Source organism: Canis lupus, chromosome 10, assembly GCF_011100685.1.
Source record: "Canis lupus familiaris isolate Mischka breed German Shepherd chromosome 10, alternate assembly UU_Cfam_GSD_1.0, whole genome shotgun sequence".
Lineage (NCBI taxonomy): Eukaryota > Metazoa > Chordata > Mammalia > Carnivora > Canidae > Canis > Canis lupus.
In genome coordinates this window covers 11,859,766-11,886,769 of record NC_049231.1, presented here as the reverse complement: position 1 = coordinate 11,886,769, position 27,004 = coordinate 11,859,766, and the positions used below count along the sequence as shown (strand labels likewise).

The 27,004-nt window shown below is 36.4% G+C and overlaps 1 protein-coding gene and 1 long non-coding RNA gene across 8 annotated transcripts in view; one reads left to right on the top strand and one right to left on the bottom strand.

The window, feature by feature from the left end:
* Nucleotides 1–7,943, top strand: part of LOC111097593 — a 41,920-nt gene extending 33,977 nt beyond the window's left edge. Inside the window, exons 3-4 of the long non-coding RNA XR_005365404.1 lie at nucleotides 6,104–6,224; nucleotides 7,761–7,943. This is a non-coding gene — a long non-coding RNA (uncharacterized LOC111097593). The remainder of the gene's footprint in view (nucleotides 1–6,103; nucleotides 6,225–7,760) is intronic.
* The window catches only part of FRS2 (fibroblast growth factor receptor substrate 2), a 110,550-nt gene that overhangs the window by 29,832 nt on the left and 53,714 nt on the right, over nucleotides 1–27,004 (bottom strand). For 2 of the 7 annotated variants that reach the window (XM_038549982.1, XM_038549984.1), the window contains exon 4: nucleotides 19,569–19,611. The exons of the other annotated variants lie outside the window; for them this stretch is intronic. The gene's annotated coding sequence lies outside the window, so the exon portion shown is untranslated. The remainder of the gene's footprint in view (nucleotides 1–19,568; nucleotides 19,612–27,004) is intronic. 7 annotated transcript variants of the gene reach the window in all.

Here is a 27,004-nt window from a genome sequence, read left to right as displayed (position 1 = left end):
GGGTCTGAATTAGGGTAGTAAACAATGAAAAAGGAGGAAGATGGATTAGAGCAAAACATAAAATTTAGCATTAATAATACTTGATGACTGATTAAACGGGGAAGAAAGCAAGACTCAAGGAATGTACATTTACTGAGCTGGGCTGGGCAACACAGGAAGGACACAAGGCTTAGAGAAGTAGGTAAGCCCAGTTTTGAATGCATTGTGATGCCTTTGAGATATCCATCTGGGAATAGGCAACAGGCAAACAGAAATACAGGTACGGAGGTGGGAAAAAGATCTGAGTTGGAGATATAAATCTAGGTCATCAACTTACGGATGCAAGGTATGAGACAAGATGAGAGTGCCCAATGAGAAGAAAAGTAAGACCTACAGAAACTCAAATACCAGTATTTAAGAGAACTTCAGAGGAAGGGGAAGTCCACAAAAGAGACTGGACAGGCACCGTCCAAGAACCCAAAAGAAAATCTTCAAGACTGTGCCATCACAAAAGCCTAGGGAACAGAATGATTCAAGGTGAGATGGGATAAGAAACAGTGTCTAATTGGTAAGACTGCAGAAACCAGGGAAAGTTAGTTTTGAAGAAAAGAGTTATTTAGCAGTAAGGAAAAGCAGAGCAGAAAGAGTCAGCTGTCATCAAATTTCTTTCTGCTCATGGAATAATAGAATTAACTTGCTCCTTGCTCCTGAAAACAGAAACTGGACCAAACCCCAGAAGTCTGTGAGAATAAAACAGACTTCATCTTCTAAAAAGAACCGAGTTCCCAGTCACTAACAATGTTCCACTACTAGTCTGAAGTTGATGAGATGACTTTGACCTTTATTAAGATTTTATTTATGAGGCAGCCCCAGTGGCTCAGCGGTTTAGTGCCACCTTCAGTCCAGGGCGTGATCCTGGGGACCTGGGATCGAGTCCCACATCGGGCTCCCTACATGGAGCCTGCTTCTCCCTCTGCCTGTGTCTCTGCCTCTCTCTCTCACGTATGTCTGTGTGTCTCTCATGAAGAAATAAATAAAATCTTTAAAAATATATATTTTATTTATGTATTTATTTATGTTTATTTATTTAGAGAGAACGAACAGGGGAGGAGGAAAAAAAGGAAAGGGAGAAGCAGACTCCCCGCTGAGCAGGGAATCCCCTGCGGGACTCAATCCAAGCACTCTGGGATCACCACCTGAGCCAAGGCAGAGGTTTAACCTGACTAAACCACCTAGATGCCCCTACCTTTTTTCAGTTGAAGTAATTTTCTAGGACTAAACTAAATTTTAAACACTTGCATTAAAAGGACAAAGGGAAAGATACAACAAAAAAAGCTCTTAAATATTTAGAAATATAATGGTTCTTTGAATTTTTAAAAATCATATTCAATTAATTCTAAGTAAAACACAAAAAAGAAAGGCCTTTTTTATAAAGATGGATTTATTTTAGAGAGAGAGAGAGCACACACACATGAGCAGGGGGGAGGGATAGAGGGAGAGGGAGAGAGAGAATCTCAAGCAGACTCCCTGCTGAATGTGGGGCTCAATCTCACCACCCTGAAATCATGACTTGAACCAAAATCAAGAGTCAGAAGCTTAACCAATTGAGCTACCCACGTGCTCCCAATAAAATGTGTTTTTAACCTTGTGAGTCTAAAGTAAAATATTTTTCTTTTAAGATTTTAATTTATTTGAGAGAGAGTGAGAGCACAAGCAGGGGAAGGGGCAGAGGGAAAGGGAGAAGTAGGCTCCCTGCTGAGCCAGGAGCCTGACATGGGGCTCCATGTGGGGCTTGATCCCAGGACCCCAGGATCATGACCTGAGCTAAAGCAGATGCTTAACCACCTGCCACCCAGGCACCCCAAAGGAAAACATTAAATATGATATAAAAATTTCTAGGAAGTGGTCCAAGAGAATGCATAGGAAGACCCTGAACTTACTTCCTCCCATGGACATACCAAATCTACAGCTATATATGAAAAAATTCCCACTAAAAAACTAAAAACTAGCTATCTGAACAGCTCCCTCCAGAAGGGATAAAAGGGCCACATACAGTTAGGGAAGTGAGGCAGAGACACAGTCTTACCAACTATCCTACCTTCTCAACCCCCACCACAACCACCCACAATAAGGAGCAATCTCATAGTTTGAGCCTCTCCCCACAGAGTGAAAAGCCTGTGCCCAACTTCAGGCACTCTAATCTTGGGGCCTTCACCAGAGAGACAAGTCCCCACAAATATCTGGCTCTGGAAACCAATAGGGTTTATGTCTAGGGAACCTGGGGAGCTGTGGGGATCTTATCCCTTGTCTTACCACTTATCCCTAAATCCAGTACAAATGCAGCAGTTTGAGAGGTAACTGGATTATATGTGGAGGAGATTTATTCACTAATCTTAAAGTATCTGCTAGAGAAGCAAGGACCAGTTGGGAGTTTCTCTGCGGAGAGAGATCCCAGCAAGTGCCATTCTTGTGGCACATTCTCCCTCTACGTTACCATTGCAGGCAGGCACATGCAGACACAGGCCTGCCAAAGCCATGGGCATGCCCCACCCCTAAAGCTTCTTGCCTTGCTACAACTATAGGCTTGTTCTGCCCTTGGCACTCTCTAGCAGTCTGACTAAAGCCCATGGGTAAGCACAGTCCACACAGGGGATGTCCCTTGATCACCTGGCCCTGGGAGCCAAAGGGACTCCACAGGACTATAAAAATCAGAAAGACAGTTCTAGGCAGGTTACTGCACCCAAGGCACTGCACAGACAGCAAACAGAAACATAACCTCAGTACCAGGAGAGACAGGATTCAGGTTTGCCACAGGGGTTACAGAGGTGCTTTCAGGGAACATAAGCAGGGAGAAACCATCTGTGTACCCTCCGTGGGTTGTACCACGGATTGCTGGTAATTCCTAGAAATGAGCTTTCAGACTCCTCTGAAGCCCTGATTTTTGCAAGTGTGGCCCATGGGACACCTCCAGATCTGCTAGTCTGGAAGTCAGCAGGGTTTATGACTACAAATCCCTCAAGACTATATATATTCTCATACTTCAAAAGCCTGAGAATCTGGCTTCCAATGGGCCTGAAACAGGTACTGACTGAGATCACTCCCTCTGGAACACTGGCAGGTCTTGGCACATTCTCATCAACTAGGACCTATCGAGAGTAAATCAGACTACTCAGAAAATCACAAAAGTTTCAGAAACAACCAAGAGCTAGAGCAAGGTTTAACAATAAGTTCATCATCTATACAAGGCCATTCCTTCAAGACTGAGAGAGATAAGTGATTTATCTACTACATAGAAACATACAGAAAGATATGCAAAATGAGGAAACAGAGGAATATGTTCCAAATGAAAGAACAAGATAAAACCCCAGGAAAGACCTTAATAAAAAAGAGATAAGATAATTTACCTAATAAAGAGATCAAAGTAACGGTCATAAAGAAGCTCACCAATCAGAAGAATGGATGAACCAGTGAAAACTTTACCAAAGAGATGGAAAATATAAGAAAGTACCAGACAGAAGTCACCAAGCTGAAGAATATAATGAAATGAAATACACACTGGAAGGGTTCAACAGCAGACTAGATGAAGCAGAAGAAAGGATCAGCAACCTGGAAGACAGAGCAGTGGAACTCACCCAAACAGAGCAACAATCAATCAATCAACCAATCAATCAATTCAAAGTGAGGACAGCTTAAGGGACTGATAAGAAAAAAATCAAGCAAAGCAACATTTGTATTACAAAGGTCCCAAAAGGAGAAGAGAGAAAGAGAAAGGGGCAGAAAACTTATTTGAAGAAATAATGGCTGAAAGTTTCCCTAGCTTGGATAAGGAAACAGACATCCAGATGTAGAAGGCACAGAGAGTTCCAACTAAGATGAACCCAAAGGGTCCACACCAAGACACCTTATAATTAAAATGTCAAAAGTTAAAGCCAGGAAAAGAGTACGAAAAGAGCAACTAATAAGAAAACACAAAGTAAAAATGTCACTGGTAAAGGTGAAAATATAACTACTTGTAAGCTGGAATGAAGAAGACAAAAGTAGAAATTAATTACAACTATGATAATTTGTTAAGGAATACACCAAATAAAAAGATGTAAAATATGACATCAAAAACATAAAATGTGGGAAGGGAGAAGCAAAAGTCTAGAGCTCTTAGAATGCATTTAAATTTAAGCTTGCCGTCAGCTTAAAATAGACTGTTAAATATACAGGCTGTTCTATATGAACCACATGGTAACCACAGAGCAAAAAACTATAACAGAGCCACAAAAGATAATGAAAAAAAAACCCTAAACACAACACTAAAGAAAGGCATCAAAACACAAGGGAAGAGAGAGTAAGAGAAGAAGAAAGAAGAACTACAAAAACAGCCAGGAAACAATGAATAAAATGGCAATAAAGACATATCTACCAATAATTACTTTAAATGTAAGTAAACTAAATTCTCCAATCATCAAAGAATGACTGATACATTTTCTTTTTATAAGGACTCATCTATATGTTGCCTACAAGAGACTCACTTCAGATCTAAAGGCATACAGAGACTGAAAGTGAAGGGATGGAAAAAAGACATTTCATGTACACAGAAATGGAAAGAAGGCTGGTATAGCCATACTCCTATCAGACAAAAAGTGTAATAAAAAACAATGATATTACATAATAATAAAGAGATCAATTTGAGAATATAACACATGTAAATATTTATTCATTAGCAAAGGAGCACTTAAATATATAGAGAAAATATTACCTAAAGACAAAAATATTACCTAAAGACAGTAATAGCAGAGAATTTTATATCAGTGGATAGATAATCCAGACAGAAAATAAAGGAAATACTTATTTAAATGACACATTAGACTACATGGACTTAATAGATACATACAGAACAATCTAATCAAAAGCAGCAGAATATAGTTTCTTCTCAAGTACACAGGGAACATTCTCCAGGATAAATCGTATCTTGGGCCACCAAACAAATCTTAACAAATTTAAGAAGTTTGAGGTACTGAGGGGTACCTGGGTGGCTCAGTCAATTAAGTGTCTGCCTTCACTCAGGTCATGATCTCAGGGTCCTGGACTCAAGGCCCACCTCGGGCCCCATGCTCAGCGGGGAGTCTGCTTCTCCCTTTGCTCACCCCCCTCTTGTGTGCACTCCCTCTCTTTCAAATAAATAAATAAAATCTTTTTAAAAATTTAAGAGGACTGAAATAAAAAGCATCTTTTTCAACCACAATGGTATGAAACTAGAAATTAGTTAAGAAGAAAACTAGAAAAATTGCAAATGTGTGACAATTAAACATGTATTGAACCAAAGGCCAATGAAGATATTAAAAAGACAATTAAAGAAAAATACCTTGAGACAAATGAAAATGGAAATTCAACCATCCAAAAATCTATGGGATGTAGCAAAAGCAGTTCTAGTAGGAAAGTTCATAATGACACAGGCCTACCTCAAGAAAGAGAAGAAAGATCAATCTAATTTTATACCTAAAGGAACTAGAAAAAAAAAAAAAGAACAAAGCTCAAAATTAGAAGGAAGGAAATAATAACGATCAGAGTGCAAATAAATGAAAGAGAGACTACAAAAAAAAAAAACCAAACAAACAAAAGACCAATGAAACTAAGAGCTAGTTCTTTGGAAATACAAACAAAATTTAACCTAGACTCACCAAGAAAAAGGCTCAAATAAGAATCAGAAATGAAAGAGAACTTACAACTGATACCACAGAAATACAAAAGATCGTAAGACACTACTATGAACAATTATAATCCAACAAATTGGACAAAGAAGAAATGGATAATTTAGAAACACACTTCCAAGACTAAATCAAAAAGACTTCAAGCCCCATGCTGAGTGTAGATTATTTTAAAAAACAAAATCTTCAAAAAAAAAAAAAAACACCTTTTAAGTCTTAACCAAATTTTATGTTTGATTTTTAGCTGTAATAATCTTGTTTAGTTTAATGTCATTAAACTAAACTACTACTCAACTGAGTTTTTATGACTACTACTAAAAAAGTAATTCTTCTTTTTAAAGCTCAAGCACATCAATTTGTTTCATTATTTTTATGGTAGAGTTTAAAAGTTATTTGCAATTTTGGCTATTTTCCATTTGACCCTCCAGAGCCCACTCTGCTCTGTTCGCTAGAAGCCTGAGCTGCATGGAATGCCAAGAGACCAGGCTGGCTGTGGCTCCAGTCCCTACTAAAGCTTTTCTGACGGCTCCTATCAGGCAACCTTCTCCCGTAAGTATGGCCTTTGTTGCTTCAAGTAATCATTCCCTCCACTGTCCCGTTCAGATCCAGAAGCGGTAACAGGTGCTCGCTTCGGCAGCACATATACTAAAACAGAAGCGGTAACAGCTTCTTGCTATCGCTAGCTAACCTGGTCATCGTTACTTGCTGGTTTCCTTTAACCTGCCTACACTTTGCAAATAACCCCTTCACTGACTTCTTTTCTATTACACTTGTCCTAGTCCTATTTCTTGCCAGAACCTTGACTGATACAAGTTGCTACTATATTTTCAATATAGTAATTATATGTGGCACTCTAACCACTGGAGAAAATACCTTATGAGAAAAGAGCCATGGTAACGAGCTTTTACATTTCTTACTCAAACCAACTAAATTCCTAAGAACAGAAAACAAAAACTACCAACCTAAAAATAATTAAAAGGGAAAAGGATTTTTTTTTACTAATTTTTAGGAAAAAGATCTCTTTAACTTTACTAAATTTTATTATGATTAGTACCTCCAAATCTTATAGTCATCCTTGACACCTCACTCTCTCACTATGTAATCTATCAATCTTTTCAGATCTATCTTCAAAATCTATCTCCATCTATTAATCCTTTCAGATAGATCTACCTTCAAAATACATACCAATTTTGGGCAGCCCAGGTGGCTCGGCAGTTTAGTGTCGCCTTTGGCCCAGGGCCTGATCCTGGGGACCTGGGATCAAGTCCCACGTCGGGCTCCCTGCATGGAGCCTGCTTCTCCCTCTGCCTGTGTCTCTGTCTCTCTCTCAATCTCTCTCTCTGTCTCTCATGAATAAATAAATAAAATCTTAAAAAAAAAATACATACCAATTTCAACCACTGCTTAGCATTCCTACCACTAATTCTCTGGTTCAAGTTACCATCATTTGTCTGAATTTTTGCAATAGGCTTCTCATTAATCTCTGCCTCTGCTCTTGCCCTGCTCCAGTCTTCTCTGAACGGAGCAACCAGATTACTTCTATCAAAAAGTGTTACTGAATTTTTTTAATGATAAAAAAAATCATGACCCACACACAACATAAAATAAACATATGTCCAAGATATCATTTAAGTCATTAACTAATAAGGGAGTCATTAAAATGTTACAACAGATTCAAAGAAAAATTCTAAGAACCACACACCCTCAAATAATAGGGAATTCTGGTGTGAATTTACAAATAGATGTAAAATGGGTATATTCACAGGGCAATAATCAATTGTATTCTACTGGTCACAATTAATTTGCATTCCTATGACTAAGAATTGTGCACATTTTTTAACAGTTTTCTACAAATTATAGAATTCCAAAGTAACTCAAAGAAAATGAGACAGCAGTAAATCCAATGGATGAGCAAGATAAAAACCTGCTTATCATTTTTTGCCCATTTCAAAGCTGTCCACAACTTTTCCAGACAAAATCTTGCATGTCTCCTTCTATTCTCCCTGAAAGCATAAAATTAGAGACTTTCTAATGGCCTGGACTACAAGATACTAAATATTTTAATACTGTTTCCTGCCCTTCCAGCTCCACATCTGATCTCAGGTACCTGTGTTCCAGCCACACTGGCCTCCTCCTGGCTGTTTCTGAAGACACTAAGCATGCTCCTACTTCAGGGCATTTGCAAACTTTGTCCGATCTGAAACATTCTTCTCCAGATACTCTTGCTTCCTCACTTACTATTGGGCACTTTCCTGAGCATCTTTTATAAAACAGGTAAACCTCTACCCCACAATGGCCCTCTTTTTTCCCTTTCTCTTCTTATACTGCTATATTACTCTCAAATGACTTATTACCAACTAGCATGGTAACATATTGACTTATTTTTGGATTCCCTGTTTCTCTCCTCCATAGACACCACAAAATGTAAACTCCATAGACACCACAAAATGTAAACTCCATAGAGGGCAAAGACTGTTTTCTTCACTGCTATAGCCCCACTGTCTATACTAAGTGCTCAGTAAGTTCCAGTTGAATGAATGAATAAGTACTAGATAATGTTTCAAAATTACAACATACTTAGCCCCTGAATTAATTTCTTTCTTTCTTTCTTTCTTTCTTTCTTTCTTTCTTTCTTTCTTTCTTTCTTTCTTTCTTTCTCTTTCTTTCTTTTTTTAAGATTTATTTATTTATGGGGGGGCGGGGGGCAGAGACACAGGCAGAGGAAGAAACAGGTTCTATGTAGGGAGCCCGACGCGGGACTGGATCCCGGGACACCAGGATCGTGCCCTGGGCCAAAGGCAGGCGCCAAACCGCTGAGCCACCCAGGGATCCCCCCCTGAATTTCTTCAACATAAAAACATATCAAATAAAACTACAACCAAATAATCCTATCTTTTTACTAATTAACATGTTACTTAATAGTTATTAAGATTATCTTTTTAAATGGAGGTCAAAATTTATTACTTAGATTGGTCTGAACACTGAGTTATTTCATGAAAAATGCTTTAAAATTTAGCATATGGTGTCACAAAATTTATCTTAGAAGCCATGTTATCACATGGCTTCTAAGTGAGCAAGTATACTTACAAGACTTAACTGGCACCAGATGTCCTCCTTTTCATAATACATAGATTCAAAGACTGTCATTTGGATTGTAATTATACCAGATGTGATACCTCAAGAGTCTAACTGGGCCACTCAGTTGCCAAGCTGTATTATTTCTACCAAGCTATGTCATTCCTTGAAGTTCTACAGTCTTGGCATAGGCCTAGGTGAAGATGAACAGATTTCTTGCATTGAGACTTCTATTTATATTAGATTTCTGATTCTAAACCTTTCCCTAAGCTCTTGTAATTTTTAACTTTAAAAGATGCCTAATATTAAATTGGTATTTTCTTTGAATAACACCTGAATTACCTGCTATATACCATTCTATACCAGTATCTTTGGTCTAATTTGGGGGGGGGGGGTTGGTCTTATTATTTGGAAGGTATTTCTGCTAAAAGAGGAGTATGGGGCAGCCCCGGTGGCTCAGCGGTTTAGCGCCGCCCTTCAGCCCAGGGCGTGATCCTGGAGACCCGGGATCGAGTCCCACATCAGGCTCCCTGCATAGAGCCTGCTTCTCCCTCTGCCTGTGTCTCTGCCTCTCTTCTCGGTCTCTGTGTCCCTCATGAATAAATAAATAAAATCTTAAAAAAAAAAAAGAGGAGTATGATTATGCAAATGAAAAGCATGAGTTTGGAATACCACAGGCCACTGGAATGATTTAGCTATTAATATTAGTTAGCTTCTTCAAATATTTTCTTTCTTTACACTAGTTGACTCAAAAAAATCTGGGCACCTGGGTGGCTCAGATGGCTGAGCGGCTGCCTTCGGCTCAGGTTGTGATCTCCAGGTCCCAGAATCAAGCCCTACATCGGGCTCCCAGCTCAGCAGGGAGTCTGATTCTCCCTCTGCCTCTCCTCCTCTTTGTGCTCTCTGTCTCTCTCTCTCAAATAAATAAATTCTTTTAAAAAAATTCAAAGGACAAAAGAGATCATCTTTTTTTCTTTTTCCATTCCATCTACAAATAAACCAAAAGTAAATAAAATAGGGCTTTGTTTGTCTTCGTGACAGGGTTGCAACTGTTTAATAAGATTGGATTTGTTAGCATGCACATTTTCAGTTTTTAATTAAAATGCTACAAATTAATGTTTATTTTGTCAAAACTAAGTATGTCTGTTAGTTTTCACTTTTTTTTTATTTTGTCTGTTAGTAGGGGAAAATATCCAGTACATGCTTCCCACCTTCTCCCCTCAACAATAAAATAGGTGGATTAGAGGCAATAAATGCTGTTTTCCCAATATATAGTCCCAATGACACTAGCTTTAGTAATAAAAAGATAACCAAATCACCATTCAAGTACCCAAGGCAAATTTATTTTTTTTAAGATTTTATTTATTTATTCATGAGACACACACACACACACACACACACACACACACACAGAGAAAGAGAGAGGCAGAGACACAGGCAGAGAGAGAAGCAGGGTCCCTGCAAGGAGCCCGATGCGGGACCGATCCCGGGACTCCAGGATCACGCCCTGAGCCAATGGCAGGTGCTAAACCGCTGAGCCACCCAGGGATCCCCCCCCAAGGCAAATTTATTCTGAAAAATAGAGAAATCAGTTACTCACTGTTTGAAACAAATACCTTTCTTTATTAAAAATATGTTAAGATTAAACTAAGGTAACATTGTGTGTTAGCTACACTCAAAAAAATTAAGAATGTTGTAAGACTGAGATCCCTTGGCAGCTCAGTTGGTTGGGCGACCTAACTCTTGATTTCAGCTCAAGTCATGATCTCAGAGTCGTGAGATCAAGCCCTGCAGAGGGGTCCACATTCAGCAGGGAGTCTGCTTGAGATTCTCTCCCTTCTCTTCTGTGCCACCTCCCAGCTCATGCATGCCTGTGGACATACTTTCTCCCTCTCAAATGAATAAATCTTTACCAAAAATGTGGTAAGATTATATCAAAAAATAAGAAAGGACTTTCAAGTAACAAATTATACATTCTAAGAAATGTTCAATATTTTTTTAAAAAAAGATTTTATTTATTTATTCATGAGAGACACAGAGAGGCAGAGACACAGGCAGAGGGAGGAGAAGCAGGCTCCATACAGGACCCCAATGTGGGACTGGATCCTAGAACTCCACTGGGATCATGTCCTGAGGTGAGGGCAGCCACTCAACCGCTGAGCCACCCAGGTGTCCCGAAATGGTCAATATTTTTAAATAAAAAATTTGATTGATTTAAAGATAAAAAATTCAAAATGATCCTGAAAAGAATTTAAGATCAATAAATACAACTTTTTACCATTTGTGAGTAGGCCAAAAGTTTGCATTAAATACAAAATAATAAATGTTGGGCCTGTTTATAAGAATCAATTATGCAACACCCTCAAGCAAATTGCTCTTTTACTAGATTTTTAAAAACTTAGGTTGGTCCAGGAGTAAATGTATTTAAGAGTGGAATATGAGCAAATATCTGGTAAAAGTTGCTAAGTATGTGATTTCTGGGTTTAAAAACATACTTAAGGGACTCAGTGCTTTGTTTTTTAAATAGACTTTACTTTTAAAAACAGTTTCAGATTTAGAGAAAAACTGATAATAGTACAGAATTCCCATATACTGACTCCACAGCTGGTGTTACATTTTAATAACATCTTACATTAGTATGGCACATTAATAAACTAATACGGATATATAATTATTAACTAAAATCCATACTTTTGGGGCATGTGGGTAGCTCGGTGGTTGAATGTCTGCCATTGGCTCAGGTCCTGATACTGGGGTCCTGGAATCGAATCTCCTGGAATCTCCCTTGCAGGGAGCCTGCTTTTCCCTTTCCATAGGTCTTTGACTCTCTCTGTCTCTCTCATGAATGAATGAATAAAAACTTTTAAAAAGTCAAATCAGGGATCCCTGGGGGGCTCAGTGGTTTAGCGCCTGCCTTCAGCCCAGGGCATAATCCTGGAGTCCCAGGATCGAATCCCACATTGGGCTCCCTGCATGGAGCCTGCTTCTCCCTATGCCCGTGTCTCTGCCTCTCTCTCCCTCTCTCTGTGTATCTCATGAATAAATAAAATCTTAAAAAAAAAAAATCAAATCTATACTTTTTTCAAAGTTTTCACACAATATGTTTTGTTGCAGAATCCTATTCAGGATACCATATTACATTTAGTTATATCCCCTTAGGCTCCTTTTGGCTACAATGTCTCAGATTTTCCTTGTTTTTTTAAAACCCTGACAGTCTGGGGGAATATGGGTCAAGTATTTTGTAGAATGTCCTTCTATTGCAATTTCTCTGGTGATTTTCTCATAATCAGACTGGGGTCATGGGTTTTAGGGAGGAAGACCACAGGGATAAAAGTGCCATTTTCATTACAGCATATCTTTGGAACTATCCATATGACTTATCACTATTGACCTGGCTTAGGTAGTTTTTATCAGATTTCTCCACTGTAAAATTACTCTTCCCAATCTCCTTTCATTAGTGGACTCTTTAAAAGGAAGTCATTATGCAGAGACCATGCTCAAAGAGTGGGGTTGAAGATGGAGTACCAACATAAATTATTTGGAGTTCTTTTGCACAGGAGATTTGTCTCTTCACCATTTATTTATTCAACAATGTATTTATACCACATGGAGCCATGGGTATATACTCTGCATTAGAATTCAATACTACTTTTACACTTATTTTCTTGTTTACATTATTCCACCTTTGACCACTGGGAGTTCTTTCAGTTGCCTCCTATGTCCCTTTGACATAGTCTCATCATTTTCAGTTTGTTTAAAAGCACTTTTTGGCACTTTAAGATGCTCTAGGCCGATCTCCCATATTTCTTGCCTCAGTCCTTGAATCAGCCATTTCTCCAAGGAGCCCTGGTTTCTTCTACTAGATAATTGTATTAGAAACCAAAATCTGAGAACCAGGTGTGTTCTTGCTACTGGGATGTCACTGCTTCCAGGAGGGCCTAATTTTAACTGATTTTATGTTATTTTGGGGTAATTTGTAGAATAAGATATAGAAATACAGTCATGCATAGACTGTACTAGGCCTATGGAGTGTTAAAATTAGTTAATGCAATTATTAATGTATTTATCATCATTTTATAGATTTGTTTTGAAAGTAAGCTGAAAACCATAAAGGAGACTGAATTTTTAAAAATATTTAAATTTTTTTAAAAAATAAAAACCAGGACATGTCCCCCCACTTTTTTTTTAAAGGAAAGGGGGACAAATGCATGTCAGAAATAAATATGAAATGTCATCATGACTTCTGTAGGTCAGCAAGCAGTTTAGCAACTTTTTGGTGTCAGGGACCCCTTTACACTTTTAAAAATTTTACTTACATATTTATATAAGTTTTTAAAGATTTTATTTATTTGAGAGAGAGAGAGAGAGAGAGCACAAACAGGGGGAGGGGCAGAGGGAGAAGGAGAAGCAGGCTCCTCCCTGAGCAGGGAGCCCAATGCAGTGCTTGATCTCAGGACCCTTAGATCATGACCTGAGCTGAAGGCAGACTCTTAACAGACTGAGCCAGCCAGGAACCATGAGAAATTTTTTGAATAATTTTAACTGGGTTATTATCTATTGATATTTCTCAAATTGTAAGTTAAATGTGAGAAATGTTTAAAACATTTATTAATTTATTTAAAAGGTACGCCCATTATGTGTTACTATAAATAATACCTATATGAAAAAACCTGTTTAAAAATTTATTTTCCGGGGATCCCTGGGTGGCGCAGCGGTTTGGCGCCTGCCTTTGGCCCAGGGCGTGATCCTGGAGACCTGGGATCGAATCCCACGTCCGGCTCCCGGAGCATGGGGCCTGCTTCTCCCTCTGCCTGCGTCTCTGTCTCTCTCTCTCTCTCTCTCTCTCTGTGACTATCATAAATAAATAAAAATTTAAAAAAAAATTTTAAAAAAATTTATTTTCCAAAAAACTTGATAAGATAAACATTATATTTTTGCAAATATCTGTAATATCTGACTTTATAGAAGACTAGATTCTTTTTTTAAATTCAGTTAATTAAAATATAACGTATTACTGGTTTCGGAGGTAGAGCTAAGTGATTCATCAGTCTTATATAATACCCAGTGCTCATTATATCACGTGCCCCCCTTGATGTCCATCACTCAGTTACCCCCTCCCCTCCCCTCCAGCAACCCTCAGTTTGTTTTCTATGATTAAAGTCTCTTATGGTTTGTCTCCCTCTCTGATTTCATCTTGGTTTATTTTTTCCTCTCTTCCCCTATGATCTTAAGACAAATGGATTTTTAAGACTGATTCTGCAATTTGTTGTTTTGGTTAAAGTATGTAAGTATATGAAGAAAATCCAGCCTCACACAGATATATAGTTGGGAAAGAGAATATTTTAATAATTATTTCAAATAACTGTTGATATTCCTGGCAGTTTCCTGGAGGAACTCAACAAATGGCAGTTTCCTGGAGGCTAGATACACTGTGGATTCTAAAACCCTATCAATGAACTTTTCATGTTCTATTACATTAAACTCCATTAGTTTATCTTGCATTCTGAATGGATCTTTTACTCATATGTGATTTAGTATCATTACACGTTGGTCATCTGGAAAATATTGAATCACAGTGTTATGCAAGTGTTCCAAATTGACAGAGTTCAGAATACAAGATGAAGAAAAAGAAAATCACATTCTTTAATATCATTATACACCTCACAAGAAAAGCCTTTAAGTATCTGAGAAGCTGTCAAGCTCACGGTATTAGGTACAAGTTTTCCAAAATTCTAAATTTTACTGGAAAGTTTTATTTATTTTTAATGACTGGGTACAAATACAGATGTTTTTCTTGAAGCGTTGGGTTCACTTGGTTCCTTTTTGAGAAAAATGAATGTCAAATACATAAGTTCAAATAATGGAAGTTTGCCTCTCCTGTTTTTTCAAGAAAAAAAAAAAAAAAGGAATGGGTACAGATAAAACCAGCTAGTCCAGCTCATATCTCAGCTGAGCAAGTACTTTTTCTGAGGATGATTTGTCATGCTTCAGTATACAGGGCAAGTACTCAGAGTCAAGATCTAATGAAATTAGTACTTTTATTGCTTCATCAAGGACATTCTTTTTTTTAAGATTTTATTTACTTATTTGGCAGAGAAAGAGAGCACACACAAGAAGGGGGAAGGGACAGAGGGAGAGGGAGAGGCAGATTCCTCACCCAACCGGGAGCCCAATGCAGGGCTCGATCCTAGACCCTGTGATCCTCACCTGAGCAGAAGGTAGACAGTTAACCGACTGAGCCGCCCAAGCATCCCACATCAAGTACATTCTTAAATAAAACTGGATTAAAAAAAAAAAAAAAACTCTATGAATGTATGGCAATGAAAAATGTAATACATCCGTTTGGTGCCACTGCCTTAATTTGTGTTAAGGTATTAGCAGTTTTATTCACCATTGCTTTTACAGCATCACTGCAAATGTCAACATAGTGGAAAAGAAAAAAAAAAATCTGTATTGAGAAAATAGTTTTGACCTCCCAGATCATTTTGACCTCAGGGACCTGTGTAGTTCTACAGAACAGTTTGAAAACTGCTCAAAATTAGATATTCCAATGATAAGATCATATTACAAACAGTATCATACCAAAAAATTAGAGATTTTAGATGAAACAAACTCCTAGAAAAAATTAACTTGTTTAATCTAATTCAAGAGGAAACAAAAATATGAATAGTCTTAAAATCTTAAAATATTCAATCAAGAATTGTAAAATCATCTCATAAGGAAATTCTAGGCCTAGATAGCTTCACAGATTCTCTCAAACATGCAATTAAGAAATAATTTTGTGAGCACCTGGGTGGCTCAGTGGTTGAATGTTTGCCTTTGACTCAGGTCGTGATCCCAGGATCCTGGGATCGAGTCCTGCATTGGGCACCCTATGGGGAGCCTGTTTCTGCCTATGTCTCTGCCTTCTCTGTGTGTCTCTCATGAATAAATAAAATTTAAAAAAAGAAAAAAAGAATCTTACACAACATATTCCTGAAAATAAAGATACTCTCCCTGACTCATTTTGAGACTTGTAATAACCTTGATATCAAGCGCAGCACAACAAAAGAAAATTACAGGCTGTCATTCATAAATATTAGTGCAAAATTCTTAAATACTAGCAAACAACGTCCAAGGTAGGTTTAATATTAGAAAAACCAAAATAATTGTCCATGTTAATAAACAAAAGAAGAAAAAATGTATTAATATTAATACATTCAGAGAAGATAAATCTTTTCAGAGGTTTCTCTCAACAGAAAAGCAAAGCTTTAAGGCTGTTTTAGGAGATCCAAGTAACCTAAAAGGACAAGCTTCCTGGCCTCAAGGAAAAATGAAGCTGCAGTACTCCCAGAATGAGGAAGCCTCTGCAGGAATGAGGTGCTACCAATATCACTTTTTCCAAAAGAAAAAAATTAGAGTCAAAATCCTAATCAAGTTTTTATGTTTCATATTAAATGCGGTCATGCTTACCATGACCCCACACAACGGGTTCAACAGTTTAACAAACCTCTCATAACAATCAGTTTGTAAGACAAAGGTGGCCTATAATGTTGCCCCTGACTTACTATTAATCATCTGCCCTAAAGGGGTGGTGTATGCTATAACTATTCTTTGACTATTACTCAGAATACCGGTATAACCACCTTTTTCCCTATCTTATTGCTACTCACATAAGGGCACTCTACCCAAAGGAAGCAGTACTGTTTCCACTGCCACAGATCTTAAGTAAGTTCAATAAAACTCAGCTTGTCCAATTTTAAAACAGACCTAAGTGATTAAATCATAAAATTGTGTGTGTCTGTGTGTGTGTGTGTACATTTTATTTTAGCTTCAACATTAAAAAAGGAATGAATTATCCAAACTTAGAATTAAGAATTTTTTTAATGGAAGCCTGCTGGTGGGAATTCTATGCCCTTATTTCTTACATAAACCTTACCTAAAATGCATATTTATTTGAAATGCATCAGGGATTTCCATTTCTGGCAACATAGTAGGTTAGATGCCCAGACTGAATTTATTGCCTAAATCTAGAATGCTGTATAAATATTTCTTTAATATTTTTAAATTTCCTAATTTGGCACAAATGTACAGAAAAGCTATGGAAGGTAGCTCTTGACTTTCAGGTTACCTCATAACACTACTTTGAAAACTACAGTACTGGAGATAGGCTGTATACCCTGAGACTCCCCAATATGGGAAATGTAATAAAAGAACTTTGCATGTAGCTAAAAATCCAAAAGGCTACACCTGCAAAGTAGAGCTGAATGAACAGAAAACCTACTTAGCAGAAGGTGAGAACAAGCAAACTTGCCTGCTTGACCTTGGTGCTGGTAGAAGGTAGAAAAAAAAAATCTCTTGTAAGAATTTATGACCAAAAGCCCGCTCTTAAATGAATTTGTAAAGAAGGAAAAAGATAAAAAGGGGTGAGAAACATGGTAAATAGATTAAGAAGGCCTAACATAAGTCATCAGAGTTATAGAGCCCATGTTTCCAAGATGACCATGAAAAGGAGGTACAATGATTATGTCAAAAAAAAGGCTGCAGCCCTATATAGCCTATTTGCTGCACTTAACTGCACCCAATGTATGCAAAGGACAACATCATTAAGAAGTTCATCTTTGGGCAGCCCCGGTGGCTTAGCAGTTTAGTGCCGCCTTCAGTCCAGGGCGTGATCTCAGGGATCCGGGATCGAGTTCCACATCGAGCTCCCTATGGAGCCTGCTTCTCCTTCTGCCTGTATCTCTGCCTCTCCCTCTCTCTCTCTCTCTCTCTCTCTCTCTCTCTATGAATAAATAAATAAAATCTTAAAAAAAAAAAAAAGTCATCTTTGGAAACAAAGTAGAGGCATCAAAGACATTTCCAAAGTCCCCAAACTATATGTATAACCATACGTCACTGTGTGAGTTGTACCATTCACAACAAGAAAGTCAAGAATTAGTCTCACGATGCATGGAAGGACCAAACATGGGATTTTAAATACCCTAATTCAGACCTGCAGATGCTGCCCCATGACCTCTGCCAAAGTCTACATAAGAAGTACTTAAGATCTGAAGAAAGACTGTCCACTGAAGTGAAAAATGTTATAGAAGAAAAAAATAAGGAAAATAATAGGCATTATTCAGAAAGGTAAAACGATCAAGAATTTAACATAATTATTCAAAGGCATTTTCAGATCCAGGAAGTTCAAGGAATCCCAAGTAAAATTACAAATATTAAAATAAAATAATAAAGTAAAAAAATAACTTCAATACATTCTATAAAACTATGGAACATCAAGGAAGGGGAAAAAATTTTTTAAAAAAACCAGTCAAATAAAAGATTACTTACAAAGGAAGGGCAATTTTATTTCTCAACAGCAACAGTGGCAGTCAAAACACCAAAATAATGTGATGAGAAAACACAGAATTCAATACACAGTGAAATTATCTTTCAAGAATACAGATAAAATAGACACCGTTAGATAAACAAAAAACATTCCCATCCAACTTCACCAAAAGCTTTTCATTATAACAATTTCTAAAGGATGTACTTCAGGTAGAAAAAAAATATTTCACATAGAAGGTCTCAGATAATGAACCAAGAAAATAGTAAACAAATGTAAACAAAGATCAACTACCTAAAACAATAATTTATCTAAAAAAATTTTATGTATGCAAGAGATAAATATGTTAAAACTAATATAATAGACAATGATGTTATACATTTTTGGAAGGAGGACAATCAGGGCATTTATTACATTATTCTGGAATAGGTTAAAGATACTGATTTAAACTCTTCCTTTTAAAAAGGACATCTTTATTAAAAAAATAAAAAAATAAAAAATAAAAAATAAATTAAAAGGACATCTTTAAAAAGCTAGAGTAACCACTGAAAGAATAAGTATTAACTTACAAACAAGACTGCATGTGTGTAAGGTATTAGGGGGATTGAAATGAGAAAACACACCTATATGAAGGCTTCAAACACATAACTCCAAACAAAAGACTGGAATAGGAAGGAAAGGTCGGACACATAGATCACAAGGCAAAAATAAATCTAAATCTAAATCTACCGGTATTTAAAATTCCAGTAAAAAATATTGTCATTCAGAACAAAAACTTAATTTACCATACCCTGTTTATAAGATAAACTAAATTATAGGACCAATGAAAAGCTAAAGGATGAAAAATACTATTACCCAAAAGAAAGCTAGAACAGATATATTAATCCAAGAAAATAGCCAGGCACATAAAACTATAAGGCAAATAAGTTTTGGATACAGCCTTTCATAATGACAGAAAATTTGATTTAAGACAGACAATTCAAAATATAAGTACTTAATAGCATAGACACAAAATACATAAAACAAAAATTAACATATCTAGTAAAGAAACTGCCAAACCTACCATCAGGTGAGAGGCATCAATATGCCTTTCTCAGCAGAGAAACTGACAGGGAGTCCCAAAATAAAACCAAACCCAAATCCAAACAAAACCTAGGCAAACCATGAAAGATGTGACTAGAACAGTTAACAAGTTCATGAACATATATGTAGCACTGTACTAAACATTCTTTCCAAATGCATATGGAACATTCATGAAAACTAGCCATGTGTTAGGTCTTAAGGTTAGTATGTTAACCTTGGTTCCATAATGAAACCAACTTGGAACACTATCATAAAAATTATATTTAAAAGTTAAATATTTTGAAATTAAGAATACATTTTTAAATAATTCATGAGGCAAATAAAAGTTATTTTTTAATTTAAAAAAAGCCAAAAATACTGTATATCAAATACAATCTATTAAAAATGATTCAAAAAGATTTAGAACTCAAACTTTCCAATTCAAAACTTACCATAAAGCAACTGCCATCAAGCATCAAATCACCAAGTGTGGTACTGGCCAAAAGAGAAATATAGATCAAACGAAATAGAATTGAGAATCCAGAAATAAATCCATACATTTATGGTCAATTGATTTTCAAAAAGGGAGTCTAGATAATTCGATGTGGAAAGAAAGGGATCTTGCATGTCCCTCTGCTGATGTCTCTGCCTCTCTCTCTCTCTGTCTCTCAAGATTAAATAAACAAAATCTTTAAAAAAAAAAAAAAGTCTAATATCCAAAAGATATACAGAATTCCTACAGCCATAAAAAGACAACTCAATTTTAAAATAAACAAAAGCTCTGAATATATATTTCTCCAAAGAAGTTATACAAGTGGCCAAAAAGCATATGAAAAGATACTCAACAAAACTAGTCATTGGGAAAATGCACCTCAAAACCACAGATCCCACTTCACACCCATTAGGATGACTATAATCAAAAAGACAGACAATAGCAAGTGTTGGCAAGGATGTGAAGAAACTAGAACCCTCCATACACTACTTGTGGGGCTGTAAAGTGGCACAACTGCTTTGTAAAACAGTTTGGCAGATCGTATAAAGGTTAAGTATAGCATACAATATGAGCCCAATAATTCTATTCCTAAATACATACCGAAATAACTGAAAAATCTGTATAGGCAAAAATGTGTATACAGAGATTCATATTATTCATAATAGCCAAAAAATGGAAACAATCCAAATGTGTGACAACTGATTAATGCATAAATAAAATGTAGTTTATCCACACAATGTAATAATATTCTACCAAAAAAGGAAAGATATATTGATACTAGCTACAATTAGAATAAACTTTGAAAATATTACACTAAGTGAAAGATCCTAGACAATAAAGGTCACATATTACATAGATTAAACATTATTGGGAATATTAAAAAAATGAATTTTATACTTCAAAGGGGTGAATTTTATATATGAACTATATATCAGTTTTTCTCTTTTTTATATTTTTCGAGATTTTATTTATTTATTCATGAGAGACACAGAGAAAGAGAGGCAGAGACACAGGCAGAGAGAGAGAAGCAGGCTCCATGCAGGGAGCCTGATGTGGGACTTGCCAAAGGCGGACACTCAACCCCTGAGCTACCCTACCCAGGTGTCCCTATATATCAGCTTTTAAAGGGCAAATAAATCAATTAAGCATCTAAAAATAAGAAATAGAGAATCTAAACAGAAAAATAATTTTTTAAAAATCAAAGTTACAGGGATCCCTGGGTGGCGCAGCGGTTTGGCGCCTGCCTTTGGCCCAGGGCGCGATCCTGGAGACCCGGGATCGAATCCCACATCGGGCTCCCGGTGCATGGAAAAGTTACAGTTTAAAATCTTTCCACTAAAAAAATCATCAAACCCAGACAGATTTAAGATGTTTCACCAAAAAGTGAAGGAACTACAAATAATTACAATTAAACAAATTATTCTAGAGAATAGTAAAAAAGAAAAACATTTTCTAATTCATATCAAAATCCAACCAGGATAAGGAATGCCAATACCATTCTATGGAGGAAAAGACAGTTGTTTCAACAAAATAGTGCTGAGAAAACTAGATATACACATGCAAAAGAATGAACTTGACCCTTACATTTTATACAAAAATTAACTCAAAATAAAGTCCTAAATATAAGACCTAAAATTATAATACTCTAAGAAAAAAATTAGGGGTCAAGCTTCACGACATTGAATTTAACAATAATTTCTTGGCTATGACACCAAAATCACAGGCAACAAAAGTAAAAAACAGTTAAACTGAACTACATCAAAAGTAAAAACTTCCTGCACCACAGGAAACAATCAATAGCCTGAAAAGGCAACCTATGGAGTAGAAGAAAATCTTTGCAAATCATATATCTGATAAGGGTGTCAATATCCAGAACATATAAAGGACTCCTATATAACTCAGCAACAGTAACAACTACACAAGTAACCTGATCAATGGGCAAAGGACTTGAACAAACATTTCTCCAGAGAAAATACACCAATGGCTAACAAGCATATGAAAAGATCCTCATCATCACTAGTTATTAAGGAAATGCAAATCAAAACTACAATGAGACATTACTTCACAACCACTAGGATGGCTACCAACAACAACAACAACAAAAAACAGAAAATAGGGGTGCCTCGGTGCTTCAGTTGATTCAGCATCTGACTCTTGATTTCAGCTCAGGTTGTAATCTCAGGGTCCTGAGGCTGAGCCCTGAACCCCACACCAGGCTCTGCTCTCAGCAGGAAGCCTGTTCCTCTCCCTCCCTCCCTGCCCTTCCCCTGCACATGTGTGTGCTTTCTCTCTCTCAAATAAATAAATCTTAAAAAAAAAAAAAAAAAAAAAAAAGTGTTGGCAAGTATATGGAGAAATTGGAACTCTTCTGCACTGCTGGTAGGAACCTAAATGGTGTAGATGCTATGAAAAACAGGCTATTTTTAATTCTCAAAAAATTAAAAATAGAATTACCACATTAACAGCAATACCACTTCTGGGTCTATATTCAACGGAATTAAAAGAAGGGTGTAGAAGAGCTATCTGTACATACATTTTCATAGCAGCATTATTCACAATAGCCAGAAGGTGGAAGCAACATACTTGTCCACTAACAGATGAGTGGATAAACACACAGTGGTATATTATTCAGCCTTAAAAAGGAAATTTTGATACATACTACAACATTATGCTAAATGAAAAGCCAGGCACAAAAAAGATAAATACGGTATGATTTCACTTCTATGAGGTATCCACAGTAGTCAAACTCATAAAAATAGAAAGTAGGATGGTGGTTGCCAGGGCAATGGGGAGGGAGAGATGAAGAGTGTTTAATGGGTATAGAATTTCAGTTTTGCAAGATGAAAAAGTTCTGGAGATTAGTTGCACAACCAATGTGAATATACTTAACACTACTAAATCATACACTTATAAATGGGTAAGATTATTAAACTTTATAATAGGTATATTTTACCACAATTAACATATAAAATGAGAGATATGATAAAAATCCAACCAGGATTACATGAGAATGGAAAATTAAAAGTCAATCTGACTCATGAACACTACTGTAAGAATCCTAAATAAAGTGTAAGCAAACTAGATCCAATAATTTATAAAAAAGATAATCCATACATGACTAAATTAGGTTTACCCCAGGAATGCTTAGTTAACCTAAAAATATCAATGTAATTGATATTGAAAATCAACGTAATTGACTACATTAACAAATTAAGGAGAAAAAATTTTAATCATTGCTGAAGTTAAACAAAAGCCTTTCAATACAGTTCAACATCTATTGATTTAAAACGAAGAAATAAATAAAAGTCCTAGCCAGGTAAGAATAGAAAGAAACTTTCTTAGTTTGATAAACACCATCTTTTTAAAAAATTACAAATATCACTTTAAATGGTAAAATTTGAAAGCATATTTTTGAGGTCATGAACAAGACAAGAAACAAAACTTTGAGTATCTGAGTTATCTATGATATTACAGTAATGATTCAGAGGTAGACAAAAGACCAATGGTACAGAAAAGAAAGTACAGAAATAAAACTATCTACATATGAAAACTTGATGATGAAATTTCGCAAAGCAGGGAAGAAATGAAGAACAATTTTAATAAACAGTGCTGGGATAACCAATTACCCATATGGGAAGAGTGAATTCCTATCCCACACCTCTCATAAAAATCAATTACTAGGAGACCTCAGGATTAAATGTGAAAGGCAAAACCATAAAGCTTTCAGCTGATAGAGAACGCCATCAAAACTTATCAAGGTATACCATGAGAATAATCAACTGAATCAATAATCAAATTACTTTAATTTTTAAATTTCCCTCTATATTTTATAAATTAATCAATTAAACAGCAAATATGTCAAAGCAAGTATACTATGATTAAGAATATGATGCTAATGTAATAAAGAGCTGTAATGTCCAGTGACTTCACATCTTAAAAGATACATATTTATGCTCTCATTTAAGATCAACAAGTTATTGCCAAGATTTGTAAGCAAGGATAAAAACAAAAAACAAAAAACCTCATGGTTCATTCAGCAGGTGTCTATATCAATGCATGTGGCTATATCTCATTTCAAATATTAGCAATCGTGTCCATGGTAAAGTCTAAATAGTGTTTCAGGTAAGTGGGCTTGTTAATTTGACACTTCCCACCATTCCCTGAATCATATTTTTTTACCAAATGCCCAACCTATCTTCAGATACTTCAGGGAAGAAACACAATGTATTAAGGTAAGATCTCCTTGGGAAGAGTAAGAGCTATAAAGAAAGTCGAGAGGAGAATGGATCAAATAGATAACTATTCTTAGAACTTTCAAATAAATCTGAAACTAAACGTGCCCTAGATATAATTACAAGGAACACATCATTCACTTGGGCACTAATAACACTGTATATATGACTGAAAGGGGTGAGCTGGAAAGAACATTCATCCCAAGATAATTTTTGTTTTACAATACAGTATGTGTCCACTATGTAAAATAAATTCATTCCCAATATATCTACCATCAAAACACCCCCCTTTTCACCCAAAACACACACATACATAGAAGGTAGATGTTTTCAACCTAAACTGTAAGCCTCTGGCTCACATGAAAACAGAATGATTTTTAACCACACACAAGCTCTAGCACTCAGATTTGTAGTTTCTACATGCTGCCCACACAGCACTTTGTGAGCATGTGATTAGGAGGAATGATGCACAATCACACCACATTCCTTCCCTCAGCTCACACATCAAGAACTTGCCCTCTCAGCTGCATTCTTCTCCAAACAGCCATGGTCACCTTAGCAACCCAATGCTCCTAATATGGACAGCTGGTCCATTTAAAGTCAGCCCTTCTTGGCAGGAAAAATGCTTGTTCTTCAAAGTGGGGGAGAGAGGAGAGGTTTTCCTTTCAATACACATTACAGGGGTTGATTTAACTTGATCAGCACTTTTGTTCTGTGGCAGCAATTTGTGTCAAGTTTCAACCTATTCTGAGTTTTTGGTTTTTTGGTTTTGTTTTTCTTTTTTTAAATCTGAAAGCAAGTGGTTAAAAAAAAAGGCAGCTCATATGGAATTCTAAAGAAGACTGAACATGAAACAAAAAGGTATCTGAAATAACTGTATTCTTTTATAAAAAGATAAAGCTATCCACATTTTTTAAAGTTCCAATTTACTTAAATTACATTTGAAGTCTTAATACACAATAAGAAATCAGAGTCAGAAGACCTGTCTTTTTAACACCATAGCCTATTTTTGAATAACAAAAACATAGCTAAACTTCAAAGTCCCATAACTCCAATCTACTCAATAGACTATGAGTCAATCTGTGTTCCTTTATCCCACCACCTACATGTGAAATCTCTCACAATCTTTCTAAAGGATCAAATGTCAACGAGGTATTGAAAACAAATGGTTAGTATATCCAAAGACACTCCAGACCTAGAACGCCCCAGGATAAAACTGTATTATTCAAAACCAAACTTGATCTGTATTTACACCACGAAAGCTGGGCCTGAACCAAATTAAGTCACTCTGGAGAAAAGATGCAGGTTTATAATACAGTTTTCCTGATTTTCATACTACAAACAAATGATCTGAGGGGAGAGGATTACTATATTCTGAAATATGTGAGATCAAACTGCTCGTTCCATTCCCACAAATTAGGGATTCTATTTCTCCTATCCATCAAAACTAGACACCTAATCCTTAAGAGGCATGTTCTAAACTTAAAAATATCTAAATTTATGGTATTTGTTCTAAATTGGTAATATTTTTTAAAGATTTTATTTATTTATTTATTGCATGAGTTGGGGGAGGGGCAAAAGGAGTGGGACAAGCAGACTCCCCACTGAGCAGAAGTCTCACATGGGGCTGAATCCCAGGATCCTGAGATCACGACCAGAGCTGAAGTTAGGCACTTAACCTACTGAGCCACCCAGTTGCCCCAAATTGGAAATATTTTTGAAATAATGTTCTATATGACAGTAGTGGACAAAATTCAAATTTATTAAATGCTATTTTAGTAAACCTTAAGGTTAAGTGACTATCAATAATTATTCATTGGTTATATTTTTGTATACGTGTGTTTTTAAAACTTTTTTTTTTATAGATCAAAGATTCCAGCATTAGCTGCTGTTTCTTTTTTTATATATAAATTTATTTTTTATTGGTGTTCAATATGCCAACATATAGAATAACACCCAGTGCTCATCCCATCAAGTGCCCCCCTCAGTGCCTGTCACCCAGTCACCCCCACCCCCCGCCCACCTCCCCTTCCACCACTCCAGTTCATTTCCCAGAGTTAGGAGCTTTAGGGTATGAGGTTCTTCAGGTTAGAAACACTTCTTTTAAGCTAAAACCAGAAATTAAATCTTCTATATAGAGCAAGATATCAGTTGATAGGGTGGCAGTAGGATTAGTAAAAAGAACCTAAAGTTCACTCTACTTCAGTTTCATCATTTGTAAAAAGATCTGTTTTACTTATGCCATCTCTCAATATAACAAAGGGAGAATAATGAAATTACTATGCCATATAAAATACTCAGAAACCAATGAAACTAGAAAAGGGGACTATGTTACCTGATACTAATTCTCTGAACTGTTGTTTTTAAGAGAGTGTGGGGAGTATTCAACAATGCATGGGATACTAACTCAATATCAACTTGAAGAGTTGCTGGTCTTCCCACCAAAGATCTTATAAATACTTAAGTGTTGACATATAAATAATTACTTCTTTCAAAATGCCTCAGGATTGGCTTCACTTTTAGCAAATACAAATTCCCTTACCCCTTTCCATTCCATTACTGAATCAGTAACACATTTTCTTCTAGCCCCCAGAACTAAGTGGCCCTAAGATCTTCCTCTCACACAAACTGCTCCTCACAAGGTACCTTTAGCTTTTTCTGTCTGATGGAAGCCCTTCCCTGATCTGTTCAAGGCTGTCATTATCCTTCTTCTAAAGTTGAGGATCACTCTGTTCTCTCATAGGAACATTCTACTCTCTTTTCTCTTCATTACTGCGAGGCATAGCATCACCATGGACTTGGAGCTTCTACAGTTCCCTCTCTCTATAGTTTTTCTAGTTAGGGGATCCAAAAAAAGTTGCTTTCACTGATAATGTTACTATGGATGAAATTGTATTTCTGCATCCCAAATTTAAAAACTTGGATTTGTCCTGTTCCTACTCTGTATTAGATTCAGTAATGGGAATTCACAGAAAATACAATGTAGAGATTAATAGGTAATAGGTAACAGAGAAGTTCCAAAATATTACTGGTATCTTTGAACTATTAAGCTTTTGTGGGCTAACACTGAGACCTGAGCATTTAACACACTGTTTATAGAAGAAAAACACATGTTTTTGTTAGGGCCCACAATTCTTTCCTTTGTTTTAACAGACTCTTAGCC